This window comes from Caretta caretta, chromosome 8 (assembly GCF_965140235.1).
Source record: "Caretta caretta isolate rCarCar2 chromosome 8, rCarCar1.hap1, whole genome shotgun sequence".
NCBI classification, from domain to species: domain Eukaryota; kingdom Metazoa; phylum Chordata; order Testudines; family Cheloniidae; genus Caretta; species Caretta caretta.
Genome location: NC_134213.1, coordinates 102,335,764 through 102,361,785, shown reverse-complemented (window position 1 = coordinate 102,361,785; position 26,022 = coordinate 102,335,764).

The window sequence follows — 26,022 nt, the reverse complement described above, 5'->3', positions numbered from 1 at the left end:
TATATTTTCTATCTTATTATCTATCCCTTTCTTGATGATTCCCAACATTCTGTTTGCTTTTTTGACTGCCGCTGCACACTGAGTGGATGATTTCAGAGAACTATCCGCAATGACTCCAAGATCTCTTTCTTGAGTGGTAACAGCTAATTTAGACCCCATCATTGTATATGTATAGTTAGGATTATGTTTTCCAATGTACATGACTTTGCATTTATCAACATTAAATTTCATCTGCCATTTTGTTGCCCAGTCATCCAGTTTTGTGAGATCCTTTTGTAGCTCTTCGCAGTCTGCCTGGGACTTAACTATCTTGGGCCCATTATCTATCAGGGCCACCTCCCTGATTTCATTGCTAGATCTGGTCTAGAGGAAGCAAATTGTTTGCTGCAGCCCCACCAGTGGCCCTCCAAAGCCACTGTACAAGGTGGCTTTACTATCTTGGGCCCATTATCTATCAGGGCCATCTCCCTGATCTCATTGCTAGATCTGGTCTAGAGGAAGCAAATTGTTTGCTGCAGCCCCACCAGTGGCCCTCCAAAGCCACTGTACAAGGTGGCTTTTCAAACATGTCACTGCGAAGAGCAAACTCCAACGGCCTCAAGAGCAGGTGCCAACAGAATAGCTAATGACAGGACTAAGATGCAGGTGAACAGTGCTGTCAAAGATAACCATTCATAGCTTATCTCACCAGAGATCTCAAAGCAGCTCCCAAAGGAGGTCAGGATCTGGATCTTTTACAGCTGTCACCCAGCAGACCAGTTGAGTGAGGCCTACCACCTGTGTCTTTTGAGTGCAAGGCCAGTGCTCTATCCATTAGCCAACACTGTAACACCTAAAATCAAGGAAGGAAAGTGGAAGAACATTGACCTAAGGCTCAAGGAGGCTGTTTTAAAGTCCTGTTTTATAGGACAGCCCATAGGCCGAGAGCCCTTGGGGAAATTAATATACAAATTTAATATCCCTTCTATAGGAGAGCAGAGAAAACCCTATAGAAAGTATACAATCCTCTATTACATTCTGTAGATGTCTAAGATGATTTCTGTTGCTTCACTGGTACCTCATCCTCTCAGGCCCTCAACCCTCTACTTTTAGCTAGTTTTTCCACTCCTGTGTCTTGATGTCAGCTGGGATTGTGAGTGTGCTGGGGCAGGGAATATCTTCTCACTGGTTTATACAACACCTAGTTCTATTAGTATTCATATACAATCGCGCCCACTATGTGCTGGGCAGTTTCGAAGCACAGAAGGAAGCTCCTCCTTGCTCCAATAAGGCCCAATGAGACAGAAGTGAGAAGAAAGTGGAATGGGAATGACAAGAGGCAATTTATGGACAGGTTCTGTACACCAGTTGTTCTCAAACAGGGGTACACATACCCCTAGGGGTACACAAAGGTCTTCCAGGGGGTATGTCAGCTCATCTAGATCAGTGTTTCTCAACCTGTGGGGTTGCAATGTCCAGGGGGCATTGCCGTCAGAGGATGGGTTTTTGGGGGGGAGGGTCACAAGTGCAGGGCTGGCAGTGCAAATGGTTTCTATTGCATTCAGGTTCTCACATGGCCCTTGTCATGACTGCATGCCTTCCATGAAAGAACTAAGCAACGACATCTTTCACGTGCGGTTTGCAGTATTGCCAATCCCCAGCGTCTAAAACTCATGCGTCAGGCCCCCAGCGTCATGAGATTGGCTTAAAAAACCACGTGATTTCAAAAAAGAAATACATTTGGATTCCCTGTCTTTGCCTTCTGGTGGCTGAGCCTTTAGGCTGTACTCACGTCACAACTGCAAGCTAGAAACTTATTAACAAAATGAAAGTTGAGAGGCTCACGTAGTAACATGACTCCAGGAGCTGGGCCTTTAAGAAATAAAACAAGTATTGTGAGCGTCATGATAAAAATGGTGAAAGTTGGCAACACTCGGTTCATTCTTTCTCTCATCCTCTCCCCAGAGGAGAAATGTATGTGCAGTAGAGAGTTTTGTTTTGGTAGGGCTTTATTTTTGTCCACGTTCATGCTCCTTTGCATTTATATTAGAGAAGGCAGGTTGGAGAAATGCCCCTTGCACTTGGAATGGAAAGTGATGAGGCTTGGGATGGTCTTGAGTTCCTGGGAGCGTTCACAGTCTGGGACCAGCCCTTAGAAAGCTCTGTCTCCTGAATAGACAATATTACCAGTGATTCTCCCTTTGCTTAGTAACCGTGTGGCGGTGGCTAGGAAAAAATGATTTTTTAATGGCTTCTTAACTACACCTGAATTTGAGCCATGTTACTGAATGATCATTTGCATGGATTCCTATTTCAAATCAAAATCGCTCCGTTTCCCAAATCCTGTGGGATATAATGAGGATGACACAAATACAATATTCGAGTGGTGTAGTATATGATTCTGTATTTATTATAGCATCAGGAAAAAGACTAAGAGGTCTTTGGTGCAACTCAACTGACTTCCTCTAGTTCTACCAATGCCCAGGAAAAAAATCATGATTGTATCTTTTTTAAAGAAAAAAGCTGTTTGGGGCTTCATTGATGTTTTCACTCACAATTGTTCTAAAGGTTTCAGAGGGGCAGCCGGGCTAGTCTGTATCTGCAAAAAGAACGAGGAGTCCTTGTGGCACCTTCGAGACCAACACTTTTATTTGGGCATAAGCTTTCGTGGCTACACCCCACTTCATCGGATGCATGCAGTGGAAAATACAGTAGGAAGAGATATAAACACAGAGAACATGAGACAATGGGTGTTGCCATACCCACTATAACGAGCGTGATCAGTTAAGGTGAGCTATTATCTTCCTACTGCATTCTCCACTGCATGCATCCGATGAAGTGGGGTTTAGCCCACAAATTGTTGTGAAGTTATTTACACATAAAAGACATCCCCAACTGTGCACGAATGCTAATTATCCTCATCAACTTGTGATCTAGATTAAACCAATCATAGTGAAGGATTTAAGAAAAACGCATGTGTTCAAAATATTCCCCCAGGCATCATTCACCTAATAGTAAATTGCAGAGGTGAATAACAGCCGTGTAAAACTCCCAGCAGTCGAAAATAACATGGACCTTGCACTATGACACACTTATCCAAGACACTAAGATTATGTCTATATTGCACACTGAGCCGAGGTGTGATCCAGCGACTCTTTGATGCCAACTGGCAGAGGGCATAGGCAGTACATCGGGTTTTGCATGGATACCCTCAGTCAGATATCTGCATAATAGTTTACCAAAGGGTGGCATGGGAGTTCTCTATCAAGAGCCAGTAGCCCACAGGTCATCATAATCACTGTGAAACGTATGTACCAATAACATTCAAGGAGTTTTGTATCTATGCTAAAAATTATGTTCTTAAGGTCTTGCAGTTAAAGCTGGTTACCAGGACGTAAACAACACTTAACTCCCTGTCTTGCTATTTGTGTATTGTATGCCTCACACTGTAGGCCAGTTTGCATACCGAGCCTGTTGTAAATTAAACAATTGTGAAATCTACAAGAGAAAAAAATGTACAGGAAGAACCACCCAGCTGGCGGGAGGAGGAAGGAGGGTGTTCTGTTTATGAATAAAGAGAAAGGATTGACCTATCTTGGAGTGCAAAGGAACACTCCGAATCCTTCACTAAGGAGGCAAACAGCCAGGGGGCGTGTTTCATGAAAGGAGGGTTACAGCCAGCCTTGGCTGTAATGCACTGCAAAGATTTTCAGTGAGCATACTCAACAAGACATGAGAGAGTCGTGTTAATTAAGTCCAGGCTCAAGGATGCATGTTATGATTACATATGTAACCATTTCTTCCCAATATTTCTACTTGCTACTCTGAATCTCTATGCTTGGTTAAGTACATTTATACTTGATTTCACTATAAACACACCTGAGTGCTGTGTGTTAAATGGCTCAGTGGTCTGAGGGGGAGCTGCAAAGCTGGGGTGCACTGGGGTGCAAATCTGTGCATAGGGCAAGGGATGTCCAGTGGACCGGAGCTGGATACTCCAGGGAAACACTTGGAGAGCTCAAGGGTTAGAGTGTGCTAATTGCTGACCTGTAAAGTGACAGCGGGGCATTCAAGGCCTAGAGGGGAGTGTTTATGTGTTCTTGGGGCTGGTGGAGGTGGGCTCTGAGCCCTGGCAGTCACAGAAATGGCTTCCTCATGCTAAGGGCCGATGGTAACTAAGTGCCTCATAATCCTACATACCTCCAGAAAGCAGTACACTGGGGATATCTGGGCTTGTGGACTCAATCTTTCCAGGGTCACCAATTCATTTATTTGTTTGTTTGTGCATAGAAGCTGTAAGTTCTTTAATAAGGTGAATTGTAAGTCTGGGTAACATGAAAATAATAACGATCAAATTTCCTGTGGTACAGTTAACGATAGCTTCACAGAATATAATGCAAAGAACAATCTGATCAGAAACTCATTTAATACTCTTTTCATCAATGACCCTTTATAGAATAAAAGTGATAACTGAAAAACTCTCCACAGTAGCCATCCCAGCTTGGGACTTGAACGCTTCCTGGAATAACCGGCAAAATGTTTGCTTGATCTGATGGCTGGAACCTGTTGCTGAAAGCTCACAATATAGGGGAGGTTGGGGGGAGAAAACTCATTGTAACGTAGCCTGAATGATCACATTGCATGACTATCATTTGGGGCAGATTATAGCTCACCTGCTGTGAACTAATCTGTCAGGGTTCAGGTGTTTGGATAGCACAGCTAATGTAAGGCAGCACCTTTCCTAAGTCTGCCTCATTCAGGGCTGTCTGTTTAGAAGATGAGTCAGAACTGGGCTATTTATTAGCTTAGTTAGGAGCTACTCAGCCAAGTTCACAAGTACCTTTAAAGCACTTTACAATTACAAGAAATTATACTTGGACACTGATGTTACAGCAGAGCCCTCTTCCTGCCCCTTGGGCCCGAGAGGGCGGAACAACAGGTTCACGCACCACATTATTTCATTCTGAGTGGTGGAGTACGTGGGTGGAATGGATTCCCCACCTGTACATTTGTCTTTGCCGATCTGAATGCCCATGGAAAAACCACATCTGAACAAATAGTCGCAGTGGGACTGAAGGGATCCAATTCCAGTGGCAGTCACGGAAAGACCTTCCATTGACTTCACTGTGAGTTGCTTGGCATCTCTGAAAATCAAGCTGGTGCCTAAGCATGGCTTTGAAGCCTAACTCTAATAATAATACTTAGTTCTTTTCAGTAGTAGACCTCAAATCGCTTTACAAAGGAGGTCAGTATCATCCCAATTTACACGCAGGGAAACTGAAGCACAAGGCAGGGCAGTGACTTGCCCAGGATCACCCAGCAGGAGTAGAAGAACCCAGGTCTCCCAGCCCAGTGCTCTATCCACTAGACTGGACAGTCATTATTTCCATTGTGCCACTTTTAAAACTTCAGCAATTCCACGTGGCTTCTGACAGAGTACATATTTGATTGAAGATTGTGCAGACTTGCTGAGGCAGTATGAGCAGTCAGGTGATCCAGAGATTGCAGACCATCTTATAGAATCATTGGATGCCGCGCACCGGGCTTGATGGGAAGAAACGACAGTGGCATTTGACTTTGCATGATCAAGCCGGAAGAGCTGGAGTTTAACTTGTTGACTAGGGGTGGCTCAGCATTCACGTGCACAAAGCAGACCAGCAGTTACTCCAAATCAGATTGCCAGTCATCTGTTGAAGGTTGCCAAACCTCCTGTTGACAGAGTTGTCAAACGACAGGCCCATGACAAGTGGTGGCGTTTCGCACAGAGTGATCCAGCTGATAGCAAGATGGAACCATTCACTAGTCTGGAATTGGATAAAGTGCTGAAGGATTTAAAAACTGGCACAGCTCCCAGATATGACAGAATTGCGTCTGAATTCATGAAATGTCTTGGTCCTTGCGCTCGGGAATGGCTTGTTTGCTTTTCAAACAGAGTTCTGCGGGAATCCAGCTTGCCTAGAATCTGATGCCAAGGGAAGGTCATTGCCTTGCTGAAACCCGGGAAAGATCCACACTTGTCTTTGAGCTATGGACCAAATTCACTAAGCGTCTGCTTTAAGGTGCTTACGCATCTGATTTTGCAAAGAATTTCGCCGTCTGTGGGAGGCAGGCTGGCAGCAGAGCAAGCTGGGTTTTGCTGCAATCGTAGTACCTGTAATCAAGTGCTGGCACTTACAACTTTCATCGAAAATGGATTCCAACCTAAGCTGAAGACTAGTTCGGTTTCTCTCGACCTGACCGCAGAATACAATACAGTGTGACACACAGGCCTTTTGGTGAAATTGTGTAGAACTATGCCAAGTTGGTTTGTGTGCGCAATGGCTCTGTTTTTGAGAAATCCCCATTTCCGTGTGCATATTGGGGATAGAACAAGTGCTTGGGGGCACCAGAAGAACAGCCTCTCTCAAGGATCAGTATTATCTCGAACATTATTCAACTTATATTCAAATGACCTACCATACACTAGGTCTTGCAAGTTAGTTTATGCAGATAACATATGCCCGGCGCTCAGTCCACTCTGTTGATATATTTGAGTGTGTTCTGAATGCAGATATGGCGACTGTGGCTGATTATTGTTGTCGGTAGTGCCTGATACCAAGGGGAAGTAAGGGGTGTCTTCCACTTATGTCATGCACAAGCAGGCAGAGAGCTGAATATAGTTCTCAATGGTCAGCGAATAAAGCACGATTCACACCTGGTCTATCTAGGCGTCATGTTGGATAGAACTCTCACATATGGTGACCATCTTACAAAGACAACAACTAAGGTCAAAACGCGCAACGACCTGCTCAGAAAACTGGCTGGAATGACAGGGGGTGCCAATGCCCAAATGTTACGCACTTCAGCCTTGGCACTCTGTTATTCAGCGGCGGAATACAGCACTGCAGTAGGGGCTCACTCATCTCACGCAAGGATGATCGACATACAACTTAATTCCACCATGCGTATCATTTCAGGCACACCCAGATCTACTCCTCCACCACAGTTACCGGTTCTCTGCAATACTGCTCCACCCAGTGTTCCCAGGAAAGCGTAGCAAAGTTTGTGATGAAATTGTGTGATCTGCCACATCTACCATTAACTGAAGACTTGTTTAATCCACCATATGGTCCTCTGCCCTCATGGCACCTATTGTGGCTAAGTTTACCTGGTGAGGAATTTACGGTAGAGGATGCGTAGCGAGTTTCATGGTCCGTAGAGAAAGTGACAAATAATTATCTTGTCTCACACCCGCTTAACATCAACCGGGGTTTGATTTACCTTAAAGGCAATGGAATCCTTTCAACTGATTTCGTACTGGACATAGAATTTAGGCTGCAGCAGAATTTCGGTACAGGTTTAGAGACTGTCAACCATGTCAGTGTGGGTAGCCACAAACCACGACACACCTTGTTGAGGATGGCAAAATGACACAACTTCCTGGAGGTCTTCGTGCCTTGAACATTGTTGATGAGAACGCTGTGGTTTGGCTTGACCAGATTGCATATGCCAAATAAGAAATACTGACTCTGGACCCTAGGTTTGAAAATCTTAGCCAGACTTTACTTGTTGCCCTTCATATTATTTGTTGAGTGTTTTGTGCATCACTCAGCTTGGACATGGGTACTACTAGATCGGTCAATTTCTTATTTTGTCATAGTTTACTATGGAAAGTTCATTAAGCCAGTAAATACACAATAGAATGTTAGTGATTCCCTTTATGGACAGGTTACTTCTGTCCTAGAAAAGATGGTTACATAACTAGAACAGGAGTACTTGTGGCACCTTAGAGACTAACAAATTTATTTGCGACCCCCGAGCGGTCGGCGTCCAACTTCTTAGAGGGACAAGTGGCGTTCAGCCACCCGAGATTGAGCAATAACATGTCTGTGATGCCCTTAGATGTCCGGGGCTGCATGTATGCTACACTGACTGGCTCAGTGTGTGTCTACCCTATACCGACAGGTGCGGGTAACCCACTGAACCCCATTCGTGATGGGGATCGGAGATTGCAATTATTCCCCATGAACGAGGAATTCCCAGTAAGTGCGGGTCATAAGCTCGCATTGATTAAGTCCCTGCCCTTTGTACACATGCTCAAATAAATTGGTTAGTCTCTAAGGTGCCACAAGTACTCCTTTTCTTTTTGCAAATACAGACTAACACGGCTGCTACTCTGAAACAGGTCACATAACTGTTGTTCTTTGAGATGTGTTGCACATGCCCATTCTATTCTTGGTGTTTACACACCCCTTGCACACTTGCTGGAAATTTCCACTTCAGAAGTGAGGGAAATTTCCCCCTCGAGTGCCCTCTGATGCCAAATGCAGTATAAAATGCACACCAGTATAAAATGCTCAGCTGACCCCATGTCCCTTTAGTTCCTTCTTACCACCCATGACCATCGCTGGAACTGCTCTTTGTGTGTTCACAAGTTCTCAGTGGACTTTTCTCTGTATAATGTAGATAGTTAATTTTATTGAAGCTAGTAGTTTATCAGTTTTTTCAGCCAATCCAGTTTATGTGATGACTTTAGCCCAGTTTATACTTCATGAGCTATCTGTAACTAAATCATGATTTACACTCACCTCTTTGTTATTTGTAATTTTACCATATGCACAATACTTGCTATGAGTATTTGCTCATTATTACTTGCAGGGGTTGTTTTAAAAGGAGTGGGGGAAAGCCAATGAAAATTCCCCCCGCTTTTTTTTTTTAATGCAAAATTTTGAAACATCCATGAAATTATTTGTTCTAAGTTTTGAAAAATTTCAACCAACTCTATTTGCACTGTCAGATTGGTCACATAACACCACATGGGATTGTTTCCATTCTCTGAATTGGCTACCCAAACTTTATTTGTAGGAAAAGTCCTCTTTTATTTTTGAGTTCACCAAGCAGATATACTATTCATAAATATGTGACAGGTTTCAGAGTAGCAGCCGTGTTAGTCTGTATCCGCAAAAAGAACAGGAGTACTTGTGGCACCTTAGAGACTAACAAATTTATTTGAGCATAAGCTTTCGTGAGCTACAGCTCACTTCATTGGATGCATGCAGTGGAAAATACAGTGGGGAGATTTTATATACACAGAGAACATGAAACAATGGGTGTTACCATACACACTGTAATGAGCGTGATCAGGTAAAGTGAGCTATTACCGGCAGGAGAGGAAAAAAAAACCTTTTGTAGTGATAATCAAGGTGGGCCATTTCCAGCAGTTGACAAGAACATATGAGGAACAGTGTGTGTGTGTGGGGGGGGGGGGGGGGGAATAAACATGGGGAAATAGTTTTACTTTGTGTAATGACACATCCACTCCCAGTCTTTATTCAAGCCTAATTTAATGGTGTCTAGTTTGCAAATTAATTCCAATTCAGCAGTCTCTGGTTGGAGTCTGTTTCTGAAGTTTTTTTGTTGAAGAATTGCCACTTTTAGGTCTGTAATTAAGTGACCAGAGAGATTGAAGCGTTCAATCTTTTGGTGACAACAACAGACGGGCTCTTCAGAATGGCCATAGAGATTCATATTTGGTAATTGCAGCATTTACTTATTTAAGAATAATGAATCTGAATATATTGTCACTTACCTAGATGAACGTGTACACTGTATATTTAAGAGGATTCTTCCTCCCCACAAATGTATTTATTTTTTATTTTGTCAAAAAGACTGGAATGTTTTCAACAAAACCAAAAATTTTATTTTCAAAAATTTTAATTTCGTTGAAAAGTCATTTTCTGTGCAAAATATGTTTAAAGAGAAAATTTGTGACCTAGTCTAATTGTTCGTGAAGGCGCTGCATGTGTGCAAAATATTAGCATTCTGTTGTCACACATCTGTAGATCTATTTAATTCCTCTTGTTGCTTGGGACACGTGCCCATATTTAACCCTTGTTACTCTGTCATTCCATCCACTGTCATTTATTGGCCTTCTAGTTAAACAGAGGGAGCCCTTTACTGGAAAGATAAATCACACTCCATATTTTATCCCATGTGATTCATCATAATTTAACTTTACAGTATGTTTCCATAATATGCTTAGCCTTTTGCCTTAGTAGCTCAGCTGTGTCTATAAACCTGTTCTCCTAGGAGCATAATAAATGTCTTCTACATATCACTGTTTTCTAGTTTGGGGGTGAAGGGTAGCTGTTGGCTCAATCTTTTATCATTCATTTTTTTTCTTTCAGTACTAACTGAGATCAGGGCCCCATTGTGTTAGGTGCTGTACAGAGACACAGTAAAAGGCACTCCAGGCCTTGAAGCACTTACAGTATAAATAGACAAGACAAAGGGCAAGACAGGAAGGATGATCATCCTCATTTGAGGTCAACTGAGGCACTGAGAAATTAAATGGCTTATCCAAGGTCATAGAGAGCTGGGAACCAAACCCACAGAGCCAGAGTGCCAGCCCAATGATTTAAAACAGGATCATACTTCCTTCCCTTTTTCCTCATGACTGTACTTTTAATACAGGGTGACTTTAGAGAACCCTTTTCTGTATATTTTAAATCGAAATCCAGTTGTCCTGGCATTTGCTACTCACAGGCAGGGGTGTGCACAAGAGGGGGACAAGCAGGGGCACAGCCCCCCAGTAATCATCTCTGCCACCACACCCAGCTTCTGCCCCAGCCCTGGGATTCCCTCCCCCAAGCCTGTCCTCACCCCTTACTGCAGGGTGGGAGTCAGGCTGACCACCGCTGAAGGGAAAGGCACTACAGCGAGCACTTCTGATGAGCTCCACTAGGTGGTGCCCAGAACAGGGAAGCCAGGCTGGCAGCACAGCTCTGCCAGAGGGGGCGCCGGGAAGCCTGCGGAATCCCATCCCTTCCTCGCCCGCAGGCTCGAGAAAGTGTTAGGGACCCGCCTGGAGTGCGCAGAAGAGAGCTCGGGACAATGGGGGCAGTGTGTGAGGCAATGGGGTCCGGGGGCGTGCTAATTGCCTTCTATGATGAGATTACTGGTTCTGTGGATGAAGGGAAAGCAGTGGATGTATTGTTTCTTGACTTTAGCAAAGCTTTTGACACGGTCTCCCACAGTATTCTTGTCAGCAAGTTAAAGAAGGATGGGCTGGATGAATGCACTATAAGGTGGGTAGAAAGTTGGCTAGATTGTCGGGCTCAACGGGTAGTGATCAATGGCTCCATGTCTAGTTGGCAGCCAGTGTCAAGTGGAGTGCCCCAGGGGTCAGTCCTGGGGCTGGTTTTGTTCAATATCTTCAAAAATGATCTGGAGGATGGTGTGGATTGCACTCTCAGCAAATTTGTGGATGATACTAAACTGGGAGGAGTGGTAGATACGCTGGAGGGCAGGGATAGGATACAGAGGGACCTAGACAAATTGGGGGATTGGGCCAAAAGAAATCTGATGAGGTTCAATAAGGATAAGTGCAGGGTCCTGCACTTAGGACGGAAGAACCCAATGCACAGCTACAGACTAGGGACCGAATGGCTAGGCAGCAGTTCTGCGGAAAAGGACCTAGGGGTGACGGTGGACGAGAAGCGGGATATGAGTCAGCAGTGTGCCCTTGTTGCCAAGAAGGCCAATGGCATTTTGGAATGTATAAGTAGGGGCATAGCGAGCAGATCGAGGGATGTGATCGTTCCCCTCTATTCGACATTGGTGAGGCCTCATCTGGAGTACTGTGTCCAGTTTTGGGCCCCACACTACAAGAAGGATGTGGATAAATTGGAGAGAGTCCAGCGAAGGGCAACAAAAATGATTAGGGGTCTGGAACACATGACTTATGAGGAGAGGCTGAGGGAACTGGGATTGTTTAGTCTGCAGAAGAGAAGAATGAGGGGGGGATTTGATAGCTGCTTTCAACTACCTGAGAGGTGGTTCCAGAGAGGATGGTTCTAGACTATCCTCAGTGGTAGAAGAGGACAGGACAAGGAGTAATGGTCTCAAGTTGCAGTGCGGGAGGTTTAGGTTGGATATTAGGAAAAACTTTTTCACTAGGAGGGTGGTGAAACACTGGAATGCATTACCTAGGGAGGTGGTAGAATCTCCTCCCTTAGAAGTTTTTAAGGTCAGGCTTGACAAAGCCCTGCCTGGGATGATTTAATTGGGGATTGGTCCTGCTTTGAGCAGGGGGTTGGACTAGATGACCTCCTGAGGTCCCTTCCAACCCTAATATTCTATGATTCTATGGGGATGGGTGGGGAGCCTGGAGAGGCAGCAGGGGCCTGGTGGGTAGGGGAGGCAGCAAGAGACAGAGGGATGGGGGAGGCAGTGGGCCCCAGGGGTGGGGAGCTGGTGTTTAAAATGCCCCTCCAAAAACAGTCACATTTAAATCCCTGAGCACGCCCCTGCTCACAAGGTTGATACTGTGACGGGATGGTATTTAAAGTACCTATGTATGTAGTCCATCAGAAATGCAAACAAAGCAGCATAACCCACAACAGGCAAAAAGTACCAGGGAGTTGTACTGGATTTCTTCAGGTGAAAGGGTTTTATCACTCTGTGACAGAGAAATGCAAAGCATGGTCACATGGAACACAAATCACTCAGAATCCTTTAGAAACTACTTGCGAAGGCTTACCATCCATCAGCCTATTAATACACTGAGGAGTTTCACCTAGATATGTTTTCCATGGCTTTAAAAATACACAGGAAAAAAATGGATTCTTGTGAAATGTTATTTTCACTGCTTTACAGGGATCAGCAGTAGCAGAACGGTTTGCAGTGTGATAAGATTAAGAAGAACTGACATCATTTCATTGTATTCATTGGACCCGATTCAGAAGTCAATCCCTATTGAGCAAAGCACTGAAACACATGCTTGAATGTCTTTCTGAAGTGAGGCCTTTATCTGTACCTTTACAATCATGAGTTAATAATGATCATAATGATTTATAATGCTCACCACAGCAAAGCACACAGGGTCTGATCCAAACCCCATTGAACTCCATGGATGTCTTTCCACTGACATCAGTCGGCTTTAGATTCAACCTTTGGAGTGTTACAGGCATATTAAAAACAATCATACTAGTCAACAATACCATTAAAGGTGGTCTATGCAATATACAAACCCAAACACTTTTCTAAAAATCCAACATCATTCAATGAAGTGGCTTTAATTTCTTTAACTGCCTGTAGATGGCACTATGGCAATAAAAGTTTTAGGTTTAGACATTTTGCAAAGCCGCCTGGAAAGCCCTTATGTCACAGAGATATGTTGCTTGCACACTGTTCGGCATTCTTGGGGAGATGCTAACTGGAAGATAAGAAAGGTTATTTTTTGGAGGTAGGGAAGAGATCAATCCAACCAGTGTAAGGACTCCTTTCTCAATACTTAATGATACTTTTTGATCAGAAAGAGTGAGTTGCTATTAAACAGGAAGTTTTTAACTTTGGTTTATAGTGTTTTTAATAGGGCTAAGTTTGGTTTGAATATGCAGGCTTGTCACACAGCTCCTGATCAATTTCACATAATGTTGGTCAGTACTATGATCTTGTATTGATTTTCTGGTCACTCGCCCCTCCTCCCCCACGATGGATTAATTTATTTTTGCTTCCTATATCATATAGTGTTTGATGTTTTCTTTTGCAAAAGCATACTCTGTGAGCAGTATACTTAAATCAGCTGGCTACAAGAGACATCATCTAAGCCTGATCCTTCTATTGCTCATGGTTGATTGCATTGGGACTACTTGTGGAATAAAATTCTTAATGCAAAAAAGGGTGGCAGAATCAGGTCCATCGAGTATTTAGAAGAGTCAGAGGGGTTATACTATAAAGACAGAACGTCAGCGTATGCATATGTAACAGGATACAAGCAACAGCTGAGGAATGGTATTAGCTTTTCAGATTATATACTGTTTTATGTAATTACAACACTGTTATTGCCTATGTCACATGAACTGGTGGTATGCTACAGTAGTGGTAACAGTGTTGAATGCCATGTTGAAACCATACTGTCAACTATAAATAGCATGATGTTTCATTGTCTCACTTCACAAATCAGATTTGATTTTCCATAGTTAGGCTGAAAGTATATTTTGTCAGATATTTTTCTTTCCTTCCTTATTATAAGTTGCAGTGGGGGTGGTTTAGGTTGGATATTAGGAAAAACTTTTTCACTAGGAGGGTGGTGAAGCACTGGAATGGGTTACTCAGGGAGGTGGTGGAATCTCCTTCCTTAGAGGTTTTTAAGGTCAGGCTTGATAAAGCCCTGGCTGGGATGATTTAGTTAGGGATTAGGTTTGAGCAGGGGGTTGGACTAGATGACCTCCTGAGGTCCCTTCCAACCTTGATATTCTATGATAGTCTATAAAAAAAATAAGTAATTTTTGTTGTGTGAATTTTAGTGCTCAATCCAGCAAAGCACGGATGCCCGGGCCTAATTTTAATCACATAAAAAGTCCGATTATAGTCAGTCAATTTGCTGGAGCAGGACCTTTCCATGCACAACAGCTGTTGACTTAACAACGGTAGCAACTCAAGTTCCCTCAGACCTCCAACACATGGAGGTTTTTCGCCTTCCTCTGTAGCATGGGGCATGGGTCACTTGGTGGAGGATTCTCTGCTCCCTGAAGTCTTTAAACCACAATTTGAGGACTTCAATAGCTCAGACATAGGTGAGAGGTTTTTCGCAGGAGTGGGTGGGTGAAATTCTGTGGCCTGCGTTGTGCAAGAGGTCAGACTAGATGATCACAATGGTCCCTTCTGACCTACATATCTGTGAATCTATGAATCTATGGAGAAAGTCTAGTAGAGGTGAGATCAGTCTCCGTGGTCCATTCAGTTCTTAGCTTCTCTTCAGAGTCTTCCAACTGGGTTGCCAGTCACACCAATGTGGTGGACATTGAGATGTAGACACTTGGCCATCAGGGGTTTGTCTACACAGCATTATAAAAAGAGCCTCCCAGCTTGGGTCGACACACTCAGGGTAGCGGGACTCGCATTAGTTCTCTAAAAATAGTTGTATATTTAGAGCAACAGTGCAATCCAGGCTCGGAGGCTTATTCCAAAATGCTGTGCAAACATATGCTAGGAGGTGGGCTATGACTACTGTGATAATTTCACAGAGGCCACCAAGCACTTATCAGATGTCAACAACTTCCAGTCACTACCCACCTTGGTTGGATTGAAACCAACACCTAGGGGAGCACAGAAACAAGCATTTTTCACTGAACGTTCATGAATAGTCACAATTCAGTTCTGGGCAATTTCTCAACCCAAAGATCTTGCTTTTCAATGAAAAAAAGGACAATTTTTGCAGTGAAGCATCTGCAGTTTCAGGTGTATTGATGTGGAACTTAATTTTTCATTGAAAAGAAGTGTGTTTCAACATTTCAGAAGTGCTGAACTTTTGACATTTATTTTTACTCAAAAATAGTCGAAGCTTTGAATGGAAAACTGAAAAAATGTCTCAGAAACTCGGCCAATTTCACAAAATTAACATGAAATGTGAAAACCATCAGCTTTTGAGGTTATTGAATTTCACGGAGAGTATTTCACTGAAAGTCAAGAAGTGAAAGTCTCCGTGCCCCATTACCATTTCCTGGTGACATCCAGATATTAGTCTTAAATTCCATTCAGGGGTGCCCCAATCCTTTTAAACTTTATACATGCAGATAGTTTCATTGGCGTCAGCCGGCCCACTTAGGTGTCTTTGCAGAATCAGCCCCTTCATCTGTATGCCCTGATACTTCCAGTGAATGCTTTAATCCTTTGTCATTTTTGTATTTCAGGGGCCATCAACTGTGTCTCAGGCTGTGCAAATGCCTTATGCAAGAAGAAAATGCAAGTCTCCTAAAGGGCTTTCATGCAGAGCAATCTAAGGATACGGCTCAAATGCATCAATGCTTTTGAAATTGCAATAGACTTTCAGTTCTTTAACTAATCTCTGGAGAAAAATGAAGCCATGCCTTCCTTTTATTAAAATACAAAGATTCGTGAATGGAATATTGTGCAAAAGTTAATGGCACCTTCACTGCCTCGGCCCTTTTGAAGTTAATAACGTGCTGTGAGAATTCAATGGCTCTGGGCAGCAGGCTACAAAGGAACTCTTTTATTATTATTATTATTAGATAACTGTAGCTTTATAAGACAATTTGCTCTTCACTTACATTGAGAAAAGCTACTATTTGAGGCCAAGGAAGAATGTTATGGTGAGCAAGACATTAGGAGTCATTTTCATTAAGTGATGATTGAAAGCAAAGTAGAAAATTATACTTTGTACTAAAGATCCATTTAGCCATTATACCACACTATAGAGTACATAGCAAGGAGGGTTATTTCAGCTTTCAGCCAGGCAGAAAATGCCAATGGAAAGACAACGGGAGGCTCTCGTTTACATCTGAATGACCTCTTTTCCTAGGATCAAGCAAGCTTGTCTGATCACGGCCATGTGCTGATTTTGCATCTGCATTTATTTTTGTTACTCTTCTCAAAAAAAACTACTAAAAAGTGAAAAGCAAATATGAGTAACTGTTGCATTAATAAAGCATTGTAGCATCAGGTTGCACCCAAACATGATTCATCTAACATTACTTTGGAGAGTCCAATATCGTTCACTTTTGCTGTTACGTAGACCTATTTCACCCATCAAATATTCATTTAGTCTCAGCATAGTCCAGTGGGGAATGTAAGTATTATACTCAGCACACAAGCTAATAAGCCAAGAGGTTAAGTGATTTGTCAAAGGCCACACTGCAAATCAGTGGCGGTCCTGATTCCAAGTCCCCTCCTCTAACCCCTATACCAATTATGTTGTCATGCAGGATCCAGCTTACTACTTTGCGGAAAGGCCTGTGGATGGGAGGATGCCAGAATGCAGTCACACCTTTGCATTCTCCATCACCAGTATGGTAGACTCTGTACCTGCACAGAGTGGACAGTTGAAGATGAGGCAACTGGCTCTGGACTTATAAATAAGAATACGCACAGCTTCCAGGCCATTTTGTTCCTATAATACAACAGCGTGTTGGGACCTCCACTGAGATTGGGGCACCTTTGTGCAAGGTGCTGTACATACACATAGTGAGAGGCAGTCCCTGCCCCAAAGAGATTACAATCTAAATAGCCAAGAGTCACAGTTCATGGCTCGTTGCACCTCTGACCCCTTCTGTGGTCTGAGTGCACTCTCTCCTGGTCTTATGCCTCATCCTTTAACCTCCCTGCAATTCCTCCACTCTCAAACCTCAACCCGGGCTACAGTGCCCTGCATATCAACCGTAATCACCCAGCAGGTCCAACTGAGTTCAGCACCTGTGGTTCTTCCCTTCAGGAGCTGTGACCAGTGGTGAATACAGCAACCAAAACCAGCCTTCTTAAAACAAAGTATTGTTTAATCTGAATAACAGGACCAAGGTAAAGCATATAAGAGCAGTTTAGGTAGGCCTATCTTACCCAAGCTCCCTGACCAGAGAATCCCCACCAGTCTCTGTCTTAGTCTCCCCTTTAACCCTGTCTTTAAACCCCTTGAGGCTTTTGATCCTTTTCGCCCCCTCACAGGGGCTGAGTCCCTCCTGGTGAAAATGTGGCTGTCAGGCCCAGCAGGGTGGTAGACCCAGGGCAGCAAGTGAATAGTTCTGCATTGTTTCTTATCCCATGAAGTGTCTTCCAGGAGATCTGAATGTCAGGAACCACCCTCTGATCCTGGGTGCATTTCCTGACAAGCATACTGATCAATTAACACAATATCTACAGGCAGTCAATGCCACAATGACCTGGTATTAATCATTACAGGCAGCTCCAAACCCACCACACCAAGGCAGACAAAAGGTTACCTCGCTTTACAGTTTGGGCATAGAGTGACGCACTTCAGGTCACACAGGTAGTTTGTGGGAAAGTCAGCTCCCTGGAATATCAAGGCCTAACCACAACACCCGCATTCCATCTTCTGAGATTAGAGGATATCGTCCCTGCAGAGGTTCCACCCCAGGTGCTGCAGCTGGAGGGGGCAGGGGGAAATGCAGGCACTCTCATACCTTTACTCAAGAAAGAGGGGGGTGGATTTGGAACAGAACCTGGCAGTGGAATTGGAATCGTGTGGGTCCCACAGCATCTGCTGCCACAATAGTAGGATGGGTAAAATGTACTTTGTTGCGGGCAGGATTGGGTGGGTGTCAAGGTTCCTTCCCCACTCTGAACTCTAGGGTACAGATGTGGGGACCTGCATGAAAAACCCCCTAAGCTTATTTTTACCAGCTTAGGTTAAAACTTCCCCAAGGCACAAACTATTTTACCTTTTGTCCCTGGACTTTATTGCTGCCACCACCAACCGTCTAACAAATATAACAGGGAAAGAGCCCGCTTGGAAACGTCTTTCCCCCCAAAATCCCCCCAAGCCCTACACCCCCTTTCCTGGGAAAGGTTTGATAAAAATCCTCACCAATTTGCATAGATGAACACAGACCGAAACCCTTGGATCTTAAGAACAATGAAAAAGCAATCAGGTTCTTAAAAGAAGAATTTTAATTAAAGAAAAAGTAAAAGAATCACCTCTGTAAAATCAGGATGGTAAATACCTTACAGGGTAATCAGATTCAAAACATGGAGAATCCCTCTAGGCAAAACCTTAAGTTACAAAAAGGCACAAAAACAGGAATATCCATTCCATTCAGCACAACTTATTTTATCAGCCATTTAAACAAAACAGAATCTAATGCATATCTAACTAGATTGTTTACTGACTTTTTACAGGAGTTCTGACCTGCAGTCCTGCTCTGGTCCCGGCAAAGGCAACACACAGACAGAGAGAACCCTTTGTTTCCCCCCTCCAGCTTTGAAAGTATCTTGTCTCCTCATTGGTCATTTTGGTCAGGTGCCAGCGAGGTTGTCTTAGCTTCTTAACCCTTTACAGGTGAAAGGGTTTTTCCTCTGGCCAGGAGGGATTTAAAGGTGGTTACCCTTCCCTTTATATTTATGACAGTGGGCAAAAATCCCCAACTGCAGCAATTGGTGGAAAAACATTTTAAAATTGTTCATACTTAAATTGACGTGAGGGATAACAAGAGATTTGATTTCTATTATAACAGGAGTTAAGGTATTTTTAAATGGTTTAAGTGGGATTGGTTTTATCCTGCTTAGTGGTAAAAATTGTGTCGGAATTCCGTATTATAGATTAAAAAAAGCAGTTGGTTAAAGAAGTGGTATGAGGGAATCTGTCTCTCCTGCAGGAGCTATGGTTTTTGTGGATGGGAGCAGGATAAAAATGCGAGAAATAATGCGGGGGTTGGGGTGGGAATTGCACAGCGGGATTAAAAAAACAGTCCCACACAGGGCTCCAATTTGGAACCCAAGCCCTTTGTATGGAACACTCTCATCAAGCCTGATGAACCTCTTGGGAGGTTGCCTGCATTTCACTTACAAAGTTCCACATAATTCACTGCAAAAAAAATACACCCCCCACCATCCCTCTGTTTTCTTTACAGGAGGAGGATTTATTTCATTTGCTTAAAAAGCATCCTGGGAACCCCACATACAGTTCAATTTCAGATCATTTAGGGCTCATCCAAAGATCCACATCTACAGTTCTGGGGGCACCATGTGGACTTCATAATGAAATGCACAGTGTTAAGTGCCCCTCTGGAATCATGGCTTTTAAATTCAATCCTTGCTTAAAGAAAAGAAGTACTTGTGGCACCTTAGAGACTAACCAATTTATTTGAGCATAAGCTTTCGTGAGCTACAGCTCACTTCATCGGATGCATAAAGTGGAAAATGCAGTGAGGATGTTTTATACACACAGACCATGAAAAAATGGGTGTTTATCACTTCAAAAGGTTTTCTCTCCCCCCATCCCACTCTCCTGCTGGTAATAGCTTATCTATGCATCTGATGAAGTGAGCTGTAGCTCACGAAAGCTTATGCTCAGATAAATTGGTTAGTCTCTAAAGGTGCCACAAGTCCTCCTGTTCTTTTTGCGAATACAGACTAACACGGCTGCTACTCTGAAACCAATCCTTGCTTAGAAGCACTGTTAGCTTCAGCTCCTCATGCAAACGAAAGAGAGGCTCCCACTTGAATCCTTCCCTTCCCCTGCTCCCTCTCAAGATACAAACCCCTTTTCAAAAATCAGACCTGACTTTTCATCGCACAACGTTGTCCCACAGAACGAAAAATGATACCTGCCACGGGCCTGATCCAATACTCACTGAAGTCAATAGAAAGATTCTCATTGACTTGATCAAGCTCCAAATGCTGGGGGGTTTTTTGTGTACCCGCCCCCCCATGTTATGCATCATTCATTGTACGAACAGTAAGGTTAGCTTGAAGATACTGGGCCTGATTCACCATTTAACTGCAGCTTGCATAGTCATTTGCACCAGTACAAAGTCAATGCAAAATGCTATGAAAATCAGTTGGTAAAAGGCTACACAAGGTAAGGCCCAATGGCAATTCAGGCTCATTGATATAAATGAATGGGGCTCGATCGCTCCATTGCAGTACAGTGGAGCTAGGTTGGCATAAAACTGATATAATAGGGTAGAGAACCAGGCCCTTAATATTTATTATTAAAGTGGGACAGTCCTTCATACTCAGCCTTCTGCTTTGGATTTTATATGCGTTCCTGTTAAAGCCACTCAACACAGATCTTGAATGCCAAAAAGGAATTACTAAAGCTCACTAATTCTACAGGCGAGAGTATCCAATTTTAAACCAAGAACTAATCAGATTTTAAAATACATTGATCGTGGGGTGTGCAAGGCTTTAAAGCTATTTTAGCCAAGTGATAAGTCTCCCTTGTAAATGCTTTTCAGCATGTTTGGGTATTGTATGTCTTGGTGCACATTTGAAATCACATTGGGTTGGGGTTGTTGCATTTGTTTTCTTCATTTATCCATCTCTAGCTACTAAAGCACACGATTCCTGGGTCATGAATCTTGACCTGCGAGCTTGTCAGTGCTGTTATGCAAACTTCCATAGAAGCTTGGATTAGAGCCGTGTGGTAAATGGCTCTGTAATCCTGGGAAAATTTGACAGTTCAAAATGTTTTCTTGTCCCAAATCAAACTGAAATGTCAAAAATCTCAAAAGTTTTCACAAGCCAAAATAAATAAAACTTGAAGTCAAATGAAACAGTTGATTTTGATTTTCACCTTTTTATTTTTTAATTAATTAATCCTTCACTATAAACTAAATTAAATTTTGAAACAAAAAGTCATTTCAAACCACAACACAGAACTTTTTTATGTAGAAAAAATCAAAACTTTTTTCCAACATAGGAAATTTGTTGAAATTGACCCTGTTCTGTGAAAAGATTTGGTTTTGACACCTCAACACTTTTCAGAGGAAAAATGTTTTGTCAAGAAAGATTTCCAACCAGTGCTCATTTGGATAATCACCTCACTATCTTTTCTATTATCACATTCTCCATCATAAGTGTATTTCATCTTGGCTTGAAACTACACTAAACATATCAAACAACAAAAACAACTTTTTTCATAAGAGTAATAATTTATATTTAGAGGCCTGACTCTCCACTCACACCATTTACACACTGGTGTAACTCAATGTGCCCTTGTTGAGTCAACTGTGTGCCCTTGTTGCCAAGAAGGCCAATGGCATTTTGGGATGTATAAGAAGGGGCATTTCCAGCAGATCGAGGGACGTGATCGTTCCCCTCTATTCGACATTGGTGAGGCCTCATCTGGAGTACTGTGTCCAGTTTTGGGCCCCACACTATAAGAAGGATGTGGAAAAATTGGAAAACGTCCAGCGGAGGGCAACAAAAATGATTAGGGGACTGGAACACATGACTTATGAGGAGAGGCTGAGGGAACTGGGGATGTTTAGTCTTCAGAAGAGAAGAATGAGGGGGGATTTGATAACTGCTTTCAACTACCTGAAAGGGGGTTCCAAAGAGGATGGCTCTAGACTGTTCTCAGTGGTAGCAGATGACAGAACAAGGAGTAATGGTCTCAAGTTGCAGTGGGGGAGATTTAGGTTGGATATTAGGAAAAACTTTTTCACTAGGAGGGTGGTGAAACACTGGAATGCGTTATCTAGGGAGGTGGTGGAATCTCCTTCCTTAGAAGTTTTTAAGGTCAAGCTTGACAAAGCCCTGGCTGGGATGATTTAGTCGGGGATCGGTCCTGCTTTGAGCAGGAGGTTGGACTAGATGACCTCCTGAGGTCCCGTCCAACCCTGATATTCTATGATTCTATTGACAAATATATATTTGCATTTGTCTTTATTCTTTTGTATAGAATCCTATTCTCTTCGGTGGCAGGGGAATGGGTTGGGAAAGAACATTTTGTACATAAAGTCATCATTTATTATAAGTGACTTTTATTCAAGGTCACCCAACAAGCCAGGAGCAGAATCTAGAGGTGAAATTCTGGCTCAGGACTTGTCTTCAATACCGGGGTAAGTCGACCTAGGCTTCGTCGACTCCAGCTATGTTAGCTGGAGTTGACGTAGCCTAGGTTGACTTACCCCAGTGTCTTCACTGTGCTGCATTGATGGGAGATGCTCTCCTGTCGAATTACCATACTCTTCTCGGAGAGGTGGGGTATCGGGGTCAACTGGAGAGCATTCTGCAGTTGATTTAGCGGGTCTTCACTAGACCCGCTAAATCGACCCCTGCTGCATCCATTGCAGCAGCTTTGATCTCCCCATAGTGAAGACCAGCCCTCAGTTGAAGTCATTGTCCTGACTACTCATCTCATACTGGCCATTAGCCCATACTCCTTTGATAACACTCTGAGGCCAAGATTTCCAAAGAGTGGTTAGTAAATTTGGGTGCTTCAGTTTGTGGCACACCTTGACTTTCCTGTATGGGCTACCTTCATCATGGACTATAATGCAGGAGTCAGTGAGGTGAGGTTCTTCAGTTTTTGGGATGCCCATCTAGAGACATTTTAAAGGGACCAGATTTTCAGAGTGTAGGTATTCACAATGTTCTGAATATTAGGCATCTCAAATTCAGCTCTCAAAGAATAAGGCACCCAAAATGTAAATAGAGGAGGGCTAAAGAAGCTCAATTGCCTGCAATAGAGCCACCCCCATTTAAACTAGGGTAGGATCTGGCCCTCAATGGAAACATGAGTTTGCAAGTCAGCCTGCCTCTTACACACCAATCTCCAAGCACCTGAGATCTCTTCAGTGATTATCAGTTAAATGTTTCCAGCCTGACATTTTATTTAGTCATGTCGCGGGCTCAACCTATCTATAGAGCAGGCAAGAGGGATCCTCTGGGATTGCAACATCACCAAGTCTAATGGGATAATGATGCTGCTGGGGTGTGTGTTCCTTCCTGGAATATGCTTAAGTAGTCATTGGACTCTATTTCCGTAGTCTAAAACCACTGCCACATCCCTCCACTAACTGTGGTTTGGGAGGGTTCTTATTTGTTGTGAGGCTGGGCCTGTTGTTGCTCTTTCATTTTTGCATGCCAGCTACCAGCATAACAGAGCTCCCTTCGGAGCTGTCTAATTCAGAGAGGACTGTTTTGAAAAGAAGCCTCCTTTCCTTATTCATATGAAGGGCAAATGTTGCCATGTAAGTCACGCACAAGTTTGGAGAAACTTTTGTTTCCACACACATGGGATGATTTGGCCTAAACAGGAATTTGTTACTGTAAAAGTCCCCTCAGAAAACGTTGACAAGACACTAACCAGATTTTTCAGCAAAGCCTTCCCATTCGGATGAATTATTCAGAGTTTCGGTTACAGATCCAATAGTGTGGATGGTTATCCAAACCTCAGGTCCAAAAGGCTATGGAAATCTCAAAAGAAAAGACATCCTTACGAGATTTCCAGAATTTCCTGATTCAGTCAGGCCCCAAGAACAGCCCCATGTTTTTGGCATTTCTGTATCCTGTCACATTTGGAACCAGAAAGCAACAAGGGTACATAAGTTCATGGCTTGGGCAGTAGTGCTGGAACAATTTTTATAGTGAGGGTGCCAAAGGCGGAAATCAAGTATTTGGGTTGTTATTCCTACTTCAAGCCAAGTGGTGCGGCAGCACCCCCAGCACCCCTTGTTCCAGCACATATGGGCTTGGGTTTCATTTGAGTTTGAGAAAACTTCAGGAAAGTTCTTTAATTCCAAAACAAAGGCCTCTATCACCTCATTTCTCTACATGGGTCCATGATCCACTCTGGGTCAGCCACTAGAGGGCATAATCCCTAGAGCTGATAAAAAACTCAGAATTTCCATTTTGTGGGAAATTCTGAAATTTGATTTTGTTCCAAACAGGAATGAAAAGAAATAGCTTCAAAATTTCCAATGTGTTGGGATTCCCTCTGAGACCTTTTCCATTTGGCTGATCCAGAACACCTTGTCCAGTTCTGGGAGAACACTTCATCCAGTTCTCTGGGATCCAAAACACTCAGGTCAGCTCTGGATTTCGTCACTCAGTTTCCTTTATTTGGCATACAGCAAAGCTATGCTGACTTGGGCACACCACACATTCAAAGTTACACAGCCAACCTCTTCCTTTATAGACATTTACACATTACATTGCATTTGCTATACATTACACCACACATTTTTGGATTGGATTGGTTACTTTGCAGGAACCAATCACTGTACAGCATGCTCTGTCCATGTGGAACCTGATCTTTACACTCCAAGTTTATCTCTTCCATAGTCCTGGGCCTAGCATCAAGGTGTTGCTGCTTATCTTAGCTAGCACAGGCATCCTGACTCCATCATATTGTTTGTCAAGCCCCTATTTACACCTTAACCTTCCATTCACTTTCCCAATTATGCCCACTAAGAAATGAGGCAACTTACTTATGTCAAGTCATGCCTATGCCATGAAATGGAAATTCCAAATTGTAGCCTGTTCTATTGATTATCGATTGTTTACTTATGAAATCCCAATTATTACTGAGGATTGACAAGTTCTTGTCCCAAGATCAGGCCCAGTATTATTCACGTTATTATATCGTTGGGATCCCCGATGTGCACAGCTGTAACCCTTGCACTAAAGGAACACTTCTATATTTACAAATAATTTATTAATACATTTAGTACAGTCACAGACATCCCAACTCAGTAAGGTAGATAAAAATACTACAGAATGTACATCTGCACATCCATATACTCACACCATCCCTTGCAGAACAACCTGAAATGTTAGCCATCATCTTTTTTAATCACCATCACCTTCACCCTCATCACCAGTGGCCATCATTCAGGCACCTCCCCAAGGACTACATCTCTTTCTCCCACTGCCTCTGGGCTGGGATGCAACTTATTATAATATGGTATGTTAACGCCGCTATGATGCATATTCAGTAGGGGTTTTCCCCCCTCTTCCTTATTTGTATTTCCTCACCTTCCCAATATTGGAATGTCCTTCTTCTATAGGGTAGTATATCAATGATCTCATTTTATTATCATATACCTCAATTTGTTGCTATGGCCCTCTTGTGGTTAGGTATCTGCAGCTGTGACCCATGTACCTGTTAGGTATGTCAATTCGTTGCCATGACACTCTTGTGGTTGGACTCATGTTTCCATTGTCAGAAATTCCCCTTAAACACACTTTTTTCAGCTCCCCAATACTTGGGGTTTTCCATTGGGCCATTCATCCGTTCAAAGTTCATAGGCCTCAAGCCTTATGCTAACTATGTTAATGTCTTACAGGATAGAGGCCTGTAGGTTCCTTGCATTGCTGTTGAATACAAAAAGAATACGAAAAGAATAAATAAAAAATAAAAAGAAGTTGGGCTTTAGGAAATGTTGGTTTCAGAATTCCAAAAAATTTAAATTTTATTTCATTTTATGTTTACATTATTTCATAACATGTCCATATTCATAATATCTAAAACCACCATCATCATGGTATAAAATGACATAAAATAATAGTTGAAAATTTATTTTCAAAATCATTAAGGGCTGTTGTTACTTAGTACAAAGCGTTAAATTGTTTCACTGCAACACAGACACAGCTCTAGAGAAGATAAGATGTTTCAATCAGTACTAACTAGTAACTGTCATTAATGGTTTAAAAAAATAAAATTGAATATTTCAACTATATACCATATCATATCATGCACTATTACTGACATGGTATGAAATTTTAAAAAATGCATTCCAAATCAAAAATTTTAAAATTCAAAAATGAAAATTTCAGAATTCCAAAACAAAATTTCTTAAT